Below are 16368 nucleotides of genomic sequence, written 5' to 3'. Positions count from 1 at the left end.
TGGAGGAACAACCCTTGGACAGGACCTGTGTCTGTTACTGAGCTCTCAATGCACACACACACTGGCACAGTTTCCTTACTTAGCAAGTGTTTGAAAAGCTGCTGGTGGCGCTGGCACAGGAAGAGGAACAACATACAAAGTCCACATGAAGAACATCTGATCCCCAGGCACAGGAACCATGAGAGAACACCACTAACCATCCTGCCAGCATTGTGTATTTAAGGAACAGCTAAATGAATTAAGTCAACCAACAAATACTTTTATTTTTTATTAATTTAATAAGGTGTGGGAAAGAAAAATATTACTTTAATATGTGCAGTGGTTATGGATCAGCCTGTACACTGGTACTGTGATTGCTCTGCAACGTGGAGGCAGAACCTCTGTGTTTTCCTAGTTGATTCTGGGGTTGGTCAGCGGTGTGTTCTGCTCCTACTCTGTTCAATGCTTGTATGGACTGGGTGTTGGGCAGGGTTGTAGGGTCCAGCGGCTGTGGGGCATCTGTTGGTGAAGAAACATTCACTGATCTTGACTTTGCTGATGATGCTGTGATCTTTGCAGAGTCAATGGAGGCTCTGATGGGGGCTCTCGAGAGACTGAGCGAGGAGTCTGAGTGTCTGGGCTTGTGAGTGTCCTGAGAAAAATCAATAGCCAGGCCTTTAATGTCCTCTTGGCCACAGACATCAGTAGTGTATATTTTTGTGGAGAGAGTGTCGACCTCTTCGAGAGGCTTACTTACCTTGGCAGTGACATTCATGTCTCTGGTGACTCTTCCTATGAAGTGAAGAGACAGACTGGAGGTCATGTGGTTATTGGAAAGGGTTGTGTGGCACTCCCGATGTCTCTAAAAAATGTTCTTCAGAGTCCTGGTGCTTCTTGTCTTGCTATATGGTTTTGAGACATGGATGCTACCCAGTGACCTGAGATGAAGACTGTACTCCTTCAGTGCTGTGTCTCTCCGGAGAATCCTTGGGTACCTCTGGCTTGACTTTGTGTTGCTCACGGAGTCCTGAATGAGGCACATTACCTGCATTGTGACGGAGCGTCATTTGTGGCACTAAGGCCATGTGGCACGATTCCCAGAGGGTGATCCAGCTCATAGGATCCTCATTGTTGGGCACCCGAGTGGCTGGACCAGGCCAAGGGGTCACTCACATAACACCTGGCTGTAGCAGATGGAAGGTCATTTCTGGAGGGTGGGACTGGACTGTGTGTCTGTTTGGGGGGTTGCCAACCGGGATCCCGAGCTGTTTTGTCATGAGGTGGCTGTGGCAACGCGCTGTACCAGTGCATGCTGCCCAAATTGACTTGACTTGACTTGGTTATGGATCTACAGCATAAACTGACCAAAATAGGAAATGCCACCCTTTATTCAGACATACAAAATATGTATGTTTCACAAAATAATATTAGTGCCATTGAGCCTTGGAAATTTTTAATAAAATGTACTGGAAACTGTATGTTCAAAACTCATTTTACAATTCAGTGAAAAATATTAATTTGAAAAATAAAACTTCAACTGAACAGTTACAGCTAAGGTATATTAGGATAACACATTTGACTGAATATATTTAATGTTTTAACTTTACATAAAATTCTCAAGCCTACTTAGTTTGATATGTATGAGAAACTTGGCTTTATTACATTTAGAAATTCTGCTTGTCTGGTTTGTGAATTCCATCCATCCATTTATACTTCCGTCTGTCAATTTCTTAACCTGCTTATCCTGAGCTGGGCTGCAGGGTAATTAAAGACTGTCCCAGCAAGTACCGGGTGCAAGGCAGGAATAAGACCTGGACAGGGCGCAAGTGCAACTGACACACACAATGGGGCAAATATGGAATTCATTTAATAACATTAAAGTTATTCAAAGAGCAAAAGTAAGCCTTTAATTCTAAACTGAAAGGACCCTAAGACCAGATTTTAAGCAGAATCAAACACACTTCAATGTCTCTGTATATAAATAGAAATAGTAGTAGAAAATGTATTAGTAGTAGTAGCCTTATTATTATTATTATTATTATTATTATTATTAGTAGTAGTAGTAGTAGTAGTAGTAGAAGTAGTAGTAGTTTTTTCTTAAAGCAGTACTGGTTGCATTAATATTCATAATACTCGTAGCAAAAGTATTAGTAGTAGTACCCATATTATTATTATTATTATTATTATTATTAGTGGTGACAGTATTAGTAGTAGTAGTAGTAGTAGTAGCATTAGTTTTTGTTGCAGCAGTACTTGTTATGGTAATATTAGTAATTGTAGTAGTAAAAGTATTACTAGTATTAATAGCCATTTTATAAAAATAATAATAATTATTATTATTATTATTATAAGTAGTAGTTATAATAGTATTATGGTAGTATTTTACTCTTATTCATAATAGAAGTAGTATTACGTGTAGTATAAGTAGTAGTAGTAGTGGAGGCAGTATTATTAGTTGTAGAATTAGCAGTATTATTAGTAGTTGTATTACTAATAGCAGTAGTATTAAAGTGTATCTAGCAGGGGGCACATGCTCCCTAGGAAGAGGTTAGTTAGAAATTGCAGCCTTGACTGAACCAACATATATCTTATATCATTTCACAGCAGTACAGCGGTGATTCTAAATGTAGTAGTAGTAGTAGTAGTCAAAGTAATATCAGTTGCAGTAGATAAAGGGGAGTTTTAGTATTTCTAGTATTAGAAATAATTGTGTAATATTAGTATTAGCATCAGTTGTAGTAGTAGAAATAGTATGAGTTTAATTATAATTAACAGTGGTAGTACTAGCTGTAATAGCAGTAGTAGTAGTATTTGTTATTGGCATTGTAGTAATAGTTGCTTTAGCAATAGAATTTTTTTTTACTAAAAGTACTTTCCGTAGTAATAGCTGTTTTTGTAGTAGACGTAGTAGTAATTGTAGTAATATAGTAGTAATAGTTAAAAAAGTAGTAGTAGTGGTTGTAATCATGAATGCAATATTATTATTATTATTATTAGTAGTAGTAGTAGAAGTAGTAGTAGTAGTATTAGTTGTAGTAGTTGTTGTATAAATAGTAGAAGTAGTACTTTTTGTTGCTTGCATTGTAGTAGTAGTTGCTGTAATAATAGAATTTTTTCATACTAATAGTAGTTGTAGTAGGGCGGCACGGTGGCGCAGTGGGTAGCGCTGCTGCCTCGCAGTCGGGTGATCTGGGGACCTGGGTTCGCTTCCCGGGTCCTCCCTGCGTGGAGTTTGCATATTCTCCCCATGTCTGCGTGGGTTTCCTCCGGGCGGTCCGGTTTGCTCCCACAGTCCACAGACATGCAGGTTAGGTGGACTGGCGATTCTAAATTGGCCCAAGCGTGTGCTTGGTGTGTGGGTGTGTTTGTGTGTGTCCTGCGGTGGGTTGGCACCCTGCCCAGGATTGTTTCCTGCCTTGTGCCCTGTGTTGGCTGGGATTGGCTCCAGCAGACCCCCCGTGACCCTGTGTTCGGATTCAGCGGGTTGGAAAATGGATGGATGGATGGATAGTAGTTGTAGTAGTAGCGGTTGTTATTGTAGTAAAAGTAGTAGTAATTGTAGTAATAATAGTAGTAATAATTATAGAAGTAATAGTGGTAGTAGTAGCAATGGTAACAGCAATATTATTATTATTACTTTTATTATTATTATTAGTTGTAGTAGTAGTAGAAGTAGGGATAGTAGTAGTCATAGTAGTCACTAATGTCCTCCTCAGATGTTTGAAAAACATGCAACACATTGCTACTTTCCAGTGCCATGATGAACAAGAATGTATTCAAATACAGAACTTCAATGTCCACTGTTTCTTTTAAACTTATTCAGTTTTACTTTCAGTTCCCGAAAGCTGCTGGAAAAACTCCATTATAGTTTAGTAGCAAGTCAACAGTCTGCTTGAAGCTTCTGCTCAGTCCATTGATTCAGTTCAGTTTTATTGGTAAAGCTCTGCATACTGCTCTAAGAAATCTTACTAAATGTATTGTTTTATTCAAACATTATGATTATACATATACATTATTATTTTAGAAAAAATATTTACAAATACAAACAATCCAAAAAAATCCTTCACCTTCCATTTTTGGTGTGTTCACTTATAACGCACAAAGCACCTACTGCGATAGCCCATGTCTGTCTGTCTGTCTGTCTGTCTGTCTGGCCACATAAAACAACACGGCCCCATGTGGACCAATTTTTTTGAGAATTGGCATACAAATTCTTCAATGAAATTTGTAGAAATTATTCAATTTTAATTTAGATTTCTCAAAGAGGTTGCGCTGTATGATGTTTTAAAATTTCAGAATTCTGTTTTATGGTTGTTTATTAGTTATGAGCTGTTACTTTTCATGATTCTCTGTTGGTTTCACTTGTAATTCTATAATTATATTCTGCTTTCCATGTTCCTTGTGGGCGGAGCCCTAGGAAGCGGGGCCACCCTGATGTCACTGCTCCTGAGCCCTCAGTCTGGCTATGTAGGAGCAGGAGATCATTTGTTTATTGGTGATTATATTCTTCTCTTTGATGGATTGTTTACCTGTGTTATGATTATTTCTCTTTCTGATTATGGATGCTGACTTGTGGATATCATTTTGTTGACTTGTTTGGTTAGGATTGCCCTTTGAGACAACTCCTTGTGCTTCTCTTTACTCTGTTGAATTTTTTTTGTATTTTTCTAATTTCATCAAATAAATCCTTGATTTATAAAGATTTTTCCCACGTATTTACAAACTCAGGCTTTAAAGTTTACCAAATTGTTCAAATTATACAGTTATTTCTCCTCTTCTGGGGCTCTTCTTATATTTTGTAAATTCCCAGTTGCTTGGCCAGCTCCCCATTTTCTGGCCTAATCCAGATGAAGCCAGCAGGTGATATTAGAGGACTGGCTGGGTTTGGGTCAACATCTGCATGGCTTGGACTTGGTGAAGACTGCACATCATAATTCAAATTTTAACAAAAAATTGTAGTTAGATAAACACAGTCACTAGGTTTTTTGCTTAATATTCAAAAGCTTGAAACACTTAGAAGAAATTGTTAGAAACTGAAAAGCTTGAATGGTGAATTACTGCATGCTGTTGGTTTAAATATCATTGTAATAATAACATCAGCAGACACAACCTCCATGGCCATGCTCCCGCAATAACAGCACAATGTGTCGTGGCAACAGGAGCACAAAATGACAGCCTTCCCAACAAATAAAATGCCACTGTGGTAATTTTTAAAACAAATGATGCTTGACATCAATAGACTTACATAATCACAACAGTTCAGTGTCAGGAGTCCATCCAGCAGGAAAGGGAACGGCATCATTCCAAACACCTGGAGAGGATTCAAGAAAGAGGAGAGTCTTTTAGAAAAGATGAATAAATAGAAAATCAAAACCTGCTATTTTGTGCTGGCATGGACTCTGAAGAGCGTGATGGCTGATAGCAGAAAGTGACAGCAATTGCTGAAGCTCATGTAGTGTTCATTGATTTAGCATCTTTAAAACCTGCTTGTGTCTTCATGCTAAGACAGAGCACCACAGATGCAATGTTTGCTCTGAGGATGTTGATAGAGAACTATAGAGAAGGCCAGAAGGAGTTGCATTGTGTCTTTGTGGACCTGGAGAAAGCATATGACAGGGTGCCTCAAGTGGAGCTGTGGTATTGTATGAGGAAGTTGTGAGTGGCAGAGAAGTACGTAAGAGCTGTACAGGATATGTACGAGGGAAGTGTGACAGTGGTGAGGTCTGTGGTAGGAGTGACGGATGCATTCAAGGTGGAGATGGGATCACATCAGGGATCGGCTCTGAGTCCTTTCTTATTTGCAATGGTGATAGACAGGTTGACAGATGAGATTAGGCAGGAGTCCCCGTGGACTATGATGTTTGCTGAGGAGATTGTGATCTGTAGCGATAGCAGGGAGCAGGTTTAGGAGACCCTTGAGAAGTGGAGATATGCTCTAGAGAGGAGAGGAATGAAGGTCAGTAGGACCACCATGATAGAATACATTTGTGTGAATGAGAGGGAGGTGAGTGGAATGGTGAGGATACAGACAGTAGAGTTGGCGAAGGTGGATGAGATTAAATACTTGGGATCAACAGTACAGAGTAATGGGGATTGTGGAAGAGGGTGAAAAGAGAGTGCAGGCAGGGTGGAATGGGTGGAGAAGACTGTCAGGAGTGATCTGTGATATACGGGTATCAGCAAGAGTGAAAGGGAAGGACTACAGGACAGTAGTGAGACCCGCTATGTTATATGGGTTGGAGGCGGCGGCACTGACCAGAAATCAGGAGACAGAGCTGGAGGTGTCAGAGATAAAGATGCTAAGATTGGCATTGGGTGTGACGAGGAAGGACAGGATTAGAAATGAGGACATTAGAGGGTCAACTCAAGTTGGACGGTTGGGAGACAAAGTCAGAGAGGCTAGATTGCGTTGGTTTGGACATGTGCAGAGGAGAGATGGTGGGTATATTGGGAGAAGGATGCTAAGGATAGAGATGCCAGGGAAGAGGAAAAAAGGAAGGACTAAGAGAAAGTTTATGGATGTGGTGAGAGTGGACATGCAGGTGATGGGTGTAACAGGGCAAGATGCAGAGTACAGAAAGGTAGAAGAAGATGATCCGCTGTGGCAACCTCTAACGGGAGCAGCCAAAAGAAGAAGAGGAAGGCCTGCTTGTGTCTGCTGTTAACTGTCTCAAGATAGATAGATAGATAGATAGATAGATAGATAGATAGATAGATAGATAGATAGATAGATAGATAGATAGATAGATAGATAGATAGATAGATAGATAGATAGATAGATAGATAGATGTGCAGCACTGTTAAAAATGGCAGTCAGTTTTGTCATTATTCCACCACTTATTTTTCCAGGGGGTCCAGAGTGTGTCTCATAACTGACTCTTCCCATTTCATTCGTTTGTTGATTTTGTGAAGCTCTCTTGAAGTAATGTTACCAGCCCAAAACACCACAGTGTAGAAAATTGCACTGGCTTTCACAGAGTATTAGATGATATGAAGGATGGCATTATCTACATTAAAGAAACGTTTGTCTCCATTGAAAAGGATCCTGCTTTGCCGTTTCTTTTTTAGTTCCTGTGTATTATGAGACCAGTCCAGGAAAAAATGTGAAACCTCAAGTAATAGCCCAGCCTGCCAATAAAGTGCTGCCTGAAGAAACACTGGTTATTACAAGGAAGTTTAACAATTACAAGTTTAGCCACAACCTCAACCCTTTTTTATTATCTTTTTTGTTTTTCATTCTGTCACGATTTATAAAACATACCACATTAGACATATGAGTTTCTGTTTTTTTTCTCACTCCCAAAACACCTGCATTTCTTATTTCCATGCAGCCACATCATAGACATTGTACTTCTGGCTGAGTGCTCATTCCTTGTCCGCTCTCTCATACCTTCAAGCCCACCCCTATAATTTGATTTTTTTCTGAGTGATTGTAAAACTGGTTGAACTGAACTGCAGGGTATGCCAGACTACATAACAGATATTCACGGAAACTTGTCATGACTCTGAGCTCATCACACTCACTACAATTATGATCATGAAGTGTGAGGCTAAAAACTTTTGTAAGTGTCATGATCCTTGTCACATGGAATGTACAAGTACTGTGTGGTTTTGAATGCATTGTAAAACTTTTCCAAGGATTTAGAAGTCGATTAGTATCTGATAGAGTGGTCTGTGAAAAACATCACATGAATACCAAAGTTCTTTAGGATTTCTCCGACTGATAAAACAAATTAAACGTGTCACGCATGCCATTGCTGCACTTGGATAAACACAAATCACGGACCTTCCATTAAGATCTTACCTTCATGATGCTGCACTCACACGGTATGGGACTGCTTGTCTGTGGGCTATGATTATAAAGAGCCATCTCTCATAAAGACACAAGCAGACGTGAAACGGTTTGTGCTATGACATTCATCAAAAGTGTTGCCGCTGTAACTTGTTTGTCAGTCAAGCCACGCAGACCATCATCTACTCTATTCCTTTAACACAGTTGTTAGTCGCCAATGCTCTTACTGACATGTCACTTCATCGATCAGTGTCAGTGTCCTGCAGTTACTGAGTTCTCTGAGGTTGTGCCGCCATACCTTACCTCTTAGTCGCACCTCATGCACGCGTTGCCGTTAGTATATCGCCGTAGTTCTTCTCCAGTGAGACATGCCGTGTGAACGAACCGCCTTTGTCTTCCTGTCCGTTAGAGTGCACAGCCACACCACCTCTTGTCGTGTTTATGCACGTGCAGCTGTTGGTATCTTGTTACCCATGCCTTCGATGGAGATAGATGATCCCAAAGCCAAATTCATTGTTCGAGGTAACCCGCACAAACAATACATGGGTGATGTTACAGCATGTTACGGTGGCGTGGCGGTAGAGCTGCTGCCTTGCCACAAGAGGGTTACGTCCCGACTCTTCTGTTGGAGTTTGCATGTTTTCTGAGCGGGTTTACTCGACATGCTTCAAATCTCGTTGCCCGATGGGGGATTTGGAGATGCTACATTGACCCCACGTGTCAGCTCGTATTCACCCTCCCATGAGCTGGCACGACATCCACGGATTTTTGCTGCCTGGCGCACTATGACTGCTGGGATAAGGGCGACCATGCACTGCAGGTCTGGAGGCAACATTCCGAAATGTTCCTCTTCCCAATTCATCCAGCACCAGACCAAGGAGATCTATTATTTCACCTCTGCGCACCCCGTCTCGCTCTATTAATTCTTGATTACTGAAGCGATCAATGGGGATTGTGAACGCCTGGAAAACAGCATGTAGACCTGTGAGATGGCTTCTTGAACGGCTCTATTATAATAAAAAAAGCACAATTTTTTTCAACAGCTGTCGTTGTCGTTGCTCATCCTGAGATCTGACTCACCTTCTGACTTTAAAAGATGTAGCTGATGACATAATGAGTTAACCAATCAAACTCGATATGCACTCAAGGTGGTATTTAAGCTACAAAGGGCACCCTTTGCACAAATCTATAGCCTACCATGTCTGTCCATCCATTTTGTAAAAATTTTATTTATTTATATCGCAACATCGATCTATTATTATTATTATTATTATTATTATACTGCCCAAATAAAAACGTCAGCATTTTATGTGATATTTTTAAGGTGACCTCTGTATTTCCGATATAGAATTGATGGCAACAGTGTAAAGAATGGCGTTAAAAATAAACAATGGCTTGGTTTACTTGTTAATTTACGAACGAGATTAAGAATTACTTTTGTTGGGTGGGTATCTGGAAACACTCGTTAATTAACGAACGACCTTAAGTGCGAGATAACAAAGGATTTAGCACTACGAAACTTTTGTGAATCGCACACTGTGTCTTCTTCATAAACCACCTTAAAAAGTGAGAGAGAGTGCGAGAGCGCGCAAGCGCGAAATAGTGGAGCGTTGCTGCAGAAAAGTCGCGACGGTAACAAAATGCAATTAAATCAAATGTGAAGAGTAGAATTATCCAGGCATTTATGATGGCGGGCATTAGAATAAGAGGTTTGTGGTGTGCTAACGCAACTTATAATGTAAGCACATTGGTCAGATGCTTATGTTTGGAGCGAGTTCAAGTAGTACATTCTAGATGTAAACGATGCAGACCTGACATGCTGATGATTCAATTTCACGTTACCACGTCAGTGTTTTATATGCAATGCCAGTATGAAGATTATTATTAAAGTCGTTATTGGAATATTATCTACGTTAAAAGTCACAGTTTTTTGCTCCCTCTTCCACACATATGTGACATGTCGGTACCATTCCACCTCGCATTAATTGCATTGTATCGACCCGGATGGCTAGTGACACCCGCATCATATCTAAACCCAAGGGCTCTACAGTATAATTGTGATTATATCATTCTGTAAAATTGTGTGAATTGCTATAGGAATCAGTCACAAAGTCTGTTAAAAGTCGCTTCAGTTCACACCGTCAGTCTTTTAGCTTGCAAGGCTGTGTGGAAGTGCAATGAGAATCGTGCAAGTTAAGATTTATATATTAATATTTCATACATATATATAAAAATATATTATTCATTTAACACCAGTGTCACGTGTTTTGTCGTTTTAAAGCTAACCGATTATTATTGTTTTACATTTTTTTCCAAAAATGATATGTACTTTGTCTGAACTCAGAGAGTGCCGGTTTAGTGAAGCCGGTACAGTAACACTTATTGTGTGTGAGTTACGTGAGTCAGTAAAGGTGCCAGAGTGGATCTTGAGAGCGATGCCATAGGGGAACCATTCTTCGGTCCCAAAAGATCCATCCACATGAAGATTACAGAAAGAAACTTTTATTTATTTAGATCTGTAACAGACTCCATAGAGTAAATTACCCTGAATAGATGGTAAAAGACTTGTGAAATAATGATGGCTTCATAATTTTAAAAGGACTCTTGCTGTATACAATAATGCAGGATAAGTCCAGGTTTTTTAATCTGTTAGTGTTCTGGTAGGTAGAGCACAATACATTAAAGATTTTCATTTTTTTCCATATATTAGGAAGTTTTTTTTTTCAAAGCACAATGAACTGCCTCCATATTAAATTTCCCAAAATGAAATGGTGGTTTATCAAGTAATAGTTCTACGATGAACTGCAACCCAGTAAAGAAACACAATCTGCCATTAAAGAAGCATTAGGAGTGTATGTGGAGTTTGCATGTTCTCTTTGTGTCTTCAGTGGTTTCCTTTCACTTTCCAAAGATATGCAGATTAGGGGACAACAGGGAGACGTCCTTCTTACTGTCTCACCACCTGGAGGTGTTCTGGGGATAAAGGGGCAAGACATCTATGGGGTCTACCACCTGATGAGCTTGAAGTTGCCCCAATGGCACCATAAGATGTGCACCAAGCAGCAGTGCTTTGCAAAAAGACCAACTACCTGTGCAGCTACTTTGACAGAAGCTCTACAGTATAAAGTATGCTGTTCAGCACTATTAAGAAAAAACACATCGACATTACATTATATGCTCCATAATTCTTTATTGTCACACAGGATTCTAGCATTGCCTTCCCAAGTAGCACAAGAGCCAAGAAAATTCCCCAAACCAAGTAGGATCTTAAAACCCAAGCCAAGTAAAGACGCTTCTCTTTTCTATCCATGTTGCAATTGTTTTAAAGGTCCAAGAAGTCACCCGCTGAGCCTCATCTTCTCTCTGATGATGGAGTTGAGGTCTCCATTGTGTTATTACTTGACTTTTGTCTTCACCTCTGTGCACAGTAGAGAAAGACAACGTTAGAGGAGCAGCCGAGAAGACAAAGGGGTGTGAAGGTGAACAGAGGGGGCTTGATAGGGCAATAATAGATATTAAAATAAATACATTGCTTAATTAATTAATTTATTGATTTTTGTAATTAGTAATGTATACAGAGTGTTATTTACTGTGAAACACAACACCAAATTATCATTGGCTGATTCACAATCTTTTTATTTATTTATATTTTATTTCTGTGTAACCCAGTAACCTGCGCATGTGCTTTATAAATACCATGCCTGTCTTTAAAAGATGACTTATTCTACTTAGTTTGTTTCTTGCTTAGTTAACTTTTTATTATTTGCATTTCAGAATGTTATGCTATGCTGTGTTGTTCATCACTCATTGTTTAATTTGTTTGAATAATCTGCTTTGTTAAGAAATGAAAGCCCTACGCCCCTCCATTGCATTACGCAGGTCTGAGAAGGCTGTTATTAACAAATGGAGGACAAAAATATTGGTGCTGTGTAACACCTAAAATAACAGAAACTCCACTCGCTTCAGACACTTTGTCAGGTTTGTGCTGCGTATGCCGGTGTAACAACTGAGATCTTCTGAAATCGACCATCAGACTGCTGTGGAGCTTCACTGCCAGCACCGCCTCACGACTGTCAGACCCCATGTATGTCCAAGAATTAATAATCTTTATTATAATATATCATTTAAAAACTTACTTAATCAAATTTAAATTGAGCCATAGCTTGTCTCAGAAGTATGGGCAGAAGTTAGAAAGCAGCACTAAAGATGTGCCAGTCCATTACTGAGCCCACTCCTGCACACACAAAGCCATTTTGGAAAAGCAAAGCAAACTAACATGCCAGTGACTGGGGATCAAAAGAAAAGTCGAGTATGTAGTGGAAAACCTACATGGAAACATGGAGATCACGCAAAGACCACATTGGTATGGACAACATTATGGATTAAAACCCAGCGTACTGGACCCATAAGGAAGCAGTGATATCCATTGTGTATATTACTATCCATCCATCCATTCATCCATCCATCCATCCATCCATTTTCCAACCCACTATATCCTAATTACAGGGTCACGAGGGTCTGCTGGAGCCAAACTCAACCAACACAGGGCGCAATGCAGGAAACAAACCAAGGGCAGGGCGCCAGCCCACCGCAGGGCACACACTTGGGACAATTTAGGATCGCCAATGTACCTAACCTGCATGTCTTTGGACTGTGGGAGGAAACCCACACAGACACGGGGAGAACAGCAAACTCCACGCAGGGAGGACACGGGAAGCGAACCTGAGTCTCCTTACTGTGAGGCAGCAGCGCTACCACTACGCAACCGTACCACCTGTATATTATATTATATTATATTATATTATATTATATTATATTATATTATATTATATTATATTATATTATATTATATTATATTATATTATATCATATTATATTATATTATATTAGTTCACATGAATAAATGACATTCAATTAGATTGTAAGTGCATAGCATAGAGCACTCTTTAACACAGATACACACAAACATACATATATTTATATATATATATGATTTTATGTGTGTGTGTGTGTTTAATTTTAAGTAAATATAACTGTGCTGATCAATTCGTGAAGTGCAGAGGAGCAGTAAGTGTTTCTGTAATACAGCATTGATGTTACTACTTGAACTTGAAATTACTTGAATTTTTCGCTTTCTTTGAGTACATTTGAATTTTTTCTTTCAATTTCAATATACACAGTAGGGTTGAAAACAAACATCTTACCTTTGGTTACCTCTGTGGTTTGTGTAACACTGCCACTGCTATGAATAAAAGGAAAAGATGCATAAGATTATTAACATTCAGTCAAAGGCTTTAGTTGTAGATATATATATATATACTGTATATCAGAATCAGATGTATTGGCCAGGTATGCACACATACAAGGACTCTAACTCCGGTTTTGGTGACAGAATCAACATACACACAACAGTTAATCACACAACTCAGTTTAAATAAATAAATACATACATAAATAAATAAACACACATACCCTTGCATGCTATTCTGCAGAAAGATAGATAATATGCTACAGTATATGCAATAGACAGGTATTGTACACACAGTGTATATATAATATATTTTCATAAATGTACACACACACATGTTTACTGTATACAGATATACACATACATATAGTGAGTGAGAGAGATAATATTCAGTGAACATTTTTCTCTGTACAAACATCATTTCCTTTTAGACGCCATGCCTAATCTAAAGATGACGTTTCTCATTCTAACCTCTTGAAGGCTCGTTTAAGGTCCATTACACCCGGACCCCCTATTTCTGCTACCTTTTAAGAGACAATAGCACAGCTCTGAATTTATAACCCCCCACCCAAAAATGTAGTTGGGGAACCTCACTGATAAAATCATTTACAATAGAACCTTGCTTTTACATCCATTATTTACCATTGTAACACATTTAACATTTTTGATCCTGTTGTTACCATAAAAAATTACTTTTCTGAAAACGTGCGAGCCTTTTAACTCTTTGTTCTCACAGTAGTTAAGAGACTTTATCCTGATTTTTAACTCGTTTCTGTTTTTCGATCTGATTCAAATCTGTCTGTCCTGATTGTGCCCCACAGGTCAGGTTGCTCCACAGCATCACATCATTTCACTGCACGCCGTGTGTGAACAGAATAAAGAAAGGAAAGATCAGAGCTGTTGGTTTCAGCACATTTTCCCTTCTGGTTTCCTCTACATAGTGACAAATGACCCAAAGGAGAGGATACAGGACTGGAGAGAGCCCTATGAATGATCTGGATGCCAAATAGTCAATATCAGTGTAGTGTAAATATTTGATTCCATGGTCATACCTCTACAACAATTCAGATCTGTGTCACATATGAATGAACAATGTGAATGAAGCTGCACTGTGAATTAAGCTTTCTTGGTTTCAAATGTCAAGACAGTTCCTAACAATGGTGCATTTGTTTGTAAACAACACAGAAGCATTCATGGAAAGGAATCTCAATCAGAAACAACAAAAATTACAATAATAATTTAACTGTTAAATAGTCCAAATCAGGACACTTCAGACCGAAAAATTAATAATCCTTAGAATAACTGCAGTGAAAATCTAGAGAAACAAAAGAAAGAACACAGTGAACCCATCCTGTACTAATAGGATCCTAAGAAATCTTTGACAATTTCCTGCATTTCACACTTTTCCACTCTTTTTAGCCTTTGCTCCTCAGCTTTATCCTCAGTTAGTAATCTGCTCTGTTTATGACACAGAGAACATTTCTTCAATTTCCTGGTCCACTTATGCCTTAAGCACAAATGTTACCTTTGCTAGTTTGGGAATGGCCTGCTGTGCCAGTTGTTGATTTGAGCAGCGCTAAGACATTTTCTTATCACGGTTTCTTTCTTCATTTTCTACTCGCTAACTGAAGCAGATTTTCTCAAGTTTGCCTGTCTGTTGTCTGTTACGTCACTTGACATAATACATCAGTGTTTCAGCCAAAAAATGCAGAAAATATTTGCTTCTTTTTATAATTTCAGTATATCTTTTGTAAGTTTCTCTGTGGAGATCCAGAGAGAAGGTCTGTTGGGCTTTGAGACCCACCCCCCATGCGGTTGATGAGGGTGCCCGCTATGCCAGAGTAAAAAGAGATGCACTTTCAGAGTTATCACAGTTCTTTGAATCAGTACATTGAACGGTCCACAAAAACCTTTAAAGGTTCAGTTCATTGTTGGAAAGTCAGGGTCTTGGGCGTTGGGTTCAGAAATAAACATTTGTCTAAAGTTGATCCCAAATAAACCTCTGAAGTGAATGTGAGACTGGCGTATGCGCAGCACTGTGGATTCTGTGTACAGGCACTTATTTAGTTATTAATTAGAATGTCTCTCTATATCACACTGTGAGCACTTGGCTTACTTAGTGGAATTCACTTGAAGATGAGAAATCACAAGTGGGTTGAGGTTGAGAAGAGCAGCGAGTTTGTGGTGTTATCTTCAGAATGCCATTCTGTTGCTAAAATAATGTAGCTTTATATTAAGGTGACCAAGTGCTCCTCCCAACTTCTGTCCAGTTTTACCCAACAGCAGTTCTGTGTTTTCTGTTCACTTGGAAGGTGAGAGGACAGAGCAGAAACATGCAAGTCTTTGAGTACTGAGAAAAGCACTATATAAATGTAATGAATTATTATTATTATTATTAAGTCCATTAAGGCTCATGGGGCAGGACAGGTGGACAGGCTGTTTGGTGGATTGTCCTGGTTTTTTAGGCCCTTAGTCACTGACTGAGATGCCACCTACAATGAGCACACTGGATGGAAGTTGTGTCCTCTAATGATTGTTCTCTAGGCATTGGGTAGTGCAGGTTCTTGTGTGTAAAGTGAGGTGTATTGAGTGCCATGTCAACATCAGTTGGGAGTTTGACATATTTTTCAGTGGATCCTTGCGTGTAATGGGGGCATTCGGTGAATATTAACCTTCTGAAGGGTGACGTATGTTGCTGAATCTTTATCTGTGTAATGTAATCATCAAATGGACATTTAACACTCCATTGGATAAAGTGAGCTTTGAGGACATTAGACAGATGTTTAGACATTGCAATGATGTGGCGTGTTTTATGGAAATTTTGTCAACTGGTGTTTTTCTTTCTTTAATGAATTTTGAGCTGTTCTTACATGAGGTGATATGGTTGTATACAGACACTTAGCTAATTCAAGGGTCTTTGTTTCCATGGGCTTCATCAGAAAGCTGATGTGTTCTGAGTTGGCAGCAGCAGGCTAAAGTTTGGCTGTCTCAAAAAGTTCTTGTGTGTTGTGTAAAAGTGAATGGGTGATGTGTTCTGTGTGGATGTTGTGTAGAAGGTTTGCCATCTCAAGTGCGTCATGGGCTTGGTGGGCAATAGATGAAAATGTACACTCCGAGGGGTCTTAGTGTCCTCAGAACACATTAACTTGAGGTGTAAACAAATGTGGAAGCAGAACAAAGAGACAAGTTGTCTATTCTTCTCTAAAAATCTCTGCAAAGCCATGCCATCTAAAAGTTGTAAAATTATTGACAATTGTGGAAAGAATATATTTTTAATATGTGTAATATCTTGCCATAACCATATTCAATGTGGCCTCAGGCTTTAAATTCCTGGCTCTAAATTAAATAA

This window comes from Erpetoichthys calabaricus, chromosome 17 (genome assembly GCF_900747795.2).
Source record: "Erpetoichthys calabaricus chromosome 17, fErpCal1.3, whole genome shotgun sequence".
In the NCBI taxonomy this organism is placed as follows: Eukaryota; Metazoa; Chordata; class Cladistia; order Polypteriformes; family Polypteridae; genus Erpetoichthys; species Erpetoichthys calabaricus.
This window is presented reverse-complemented; position numbering follows the sequence as displayed.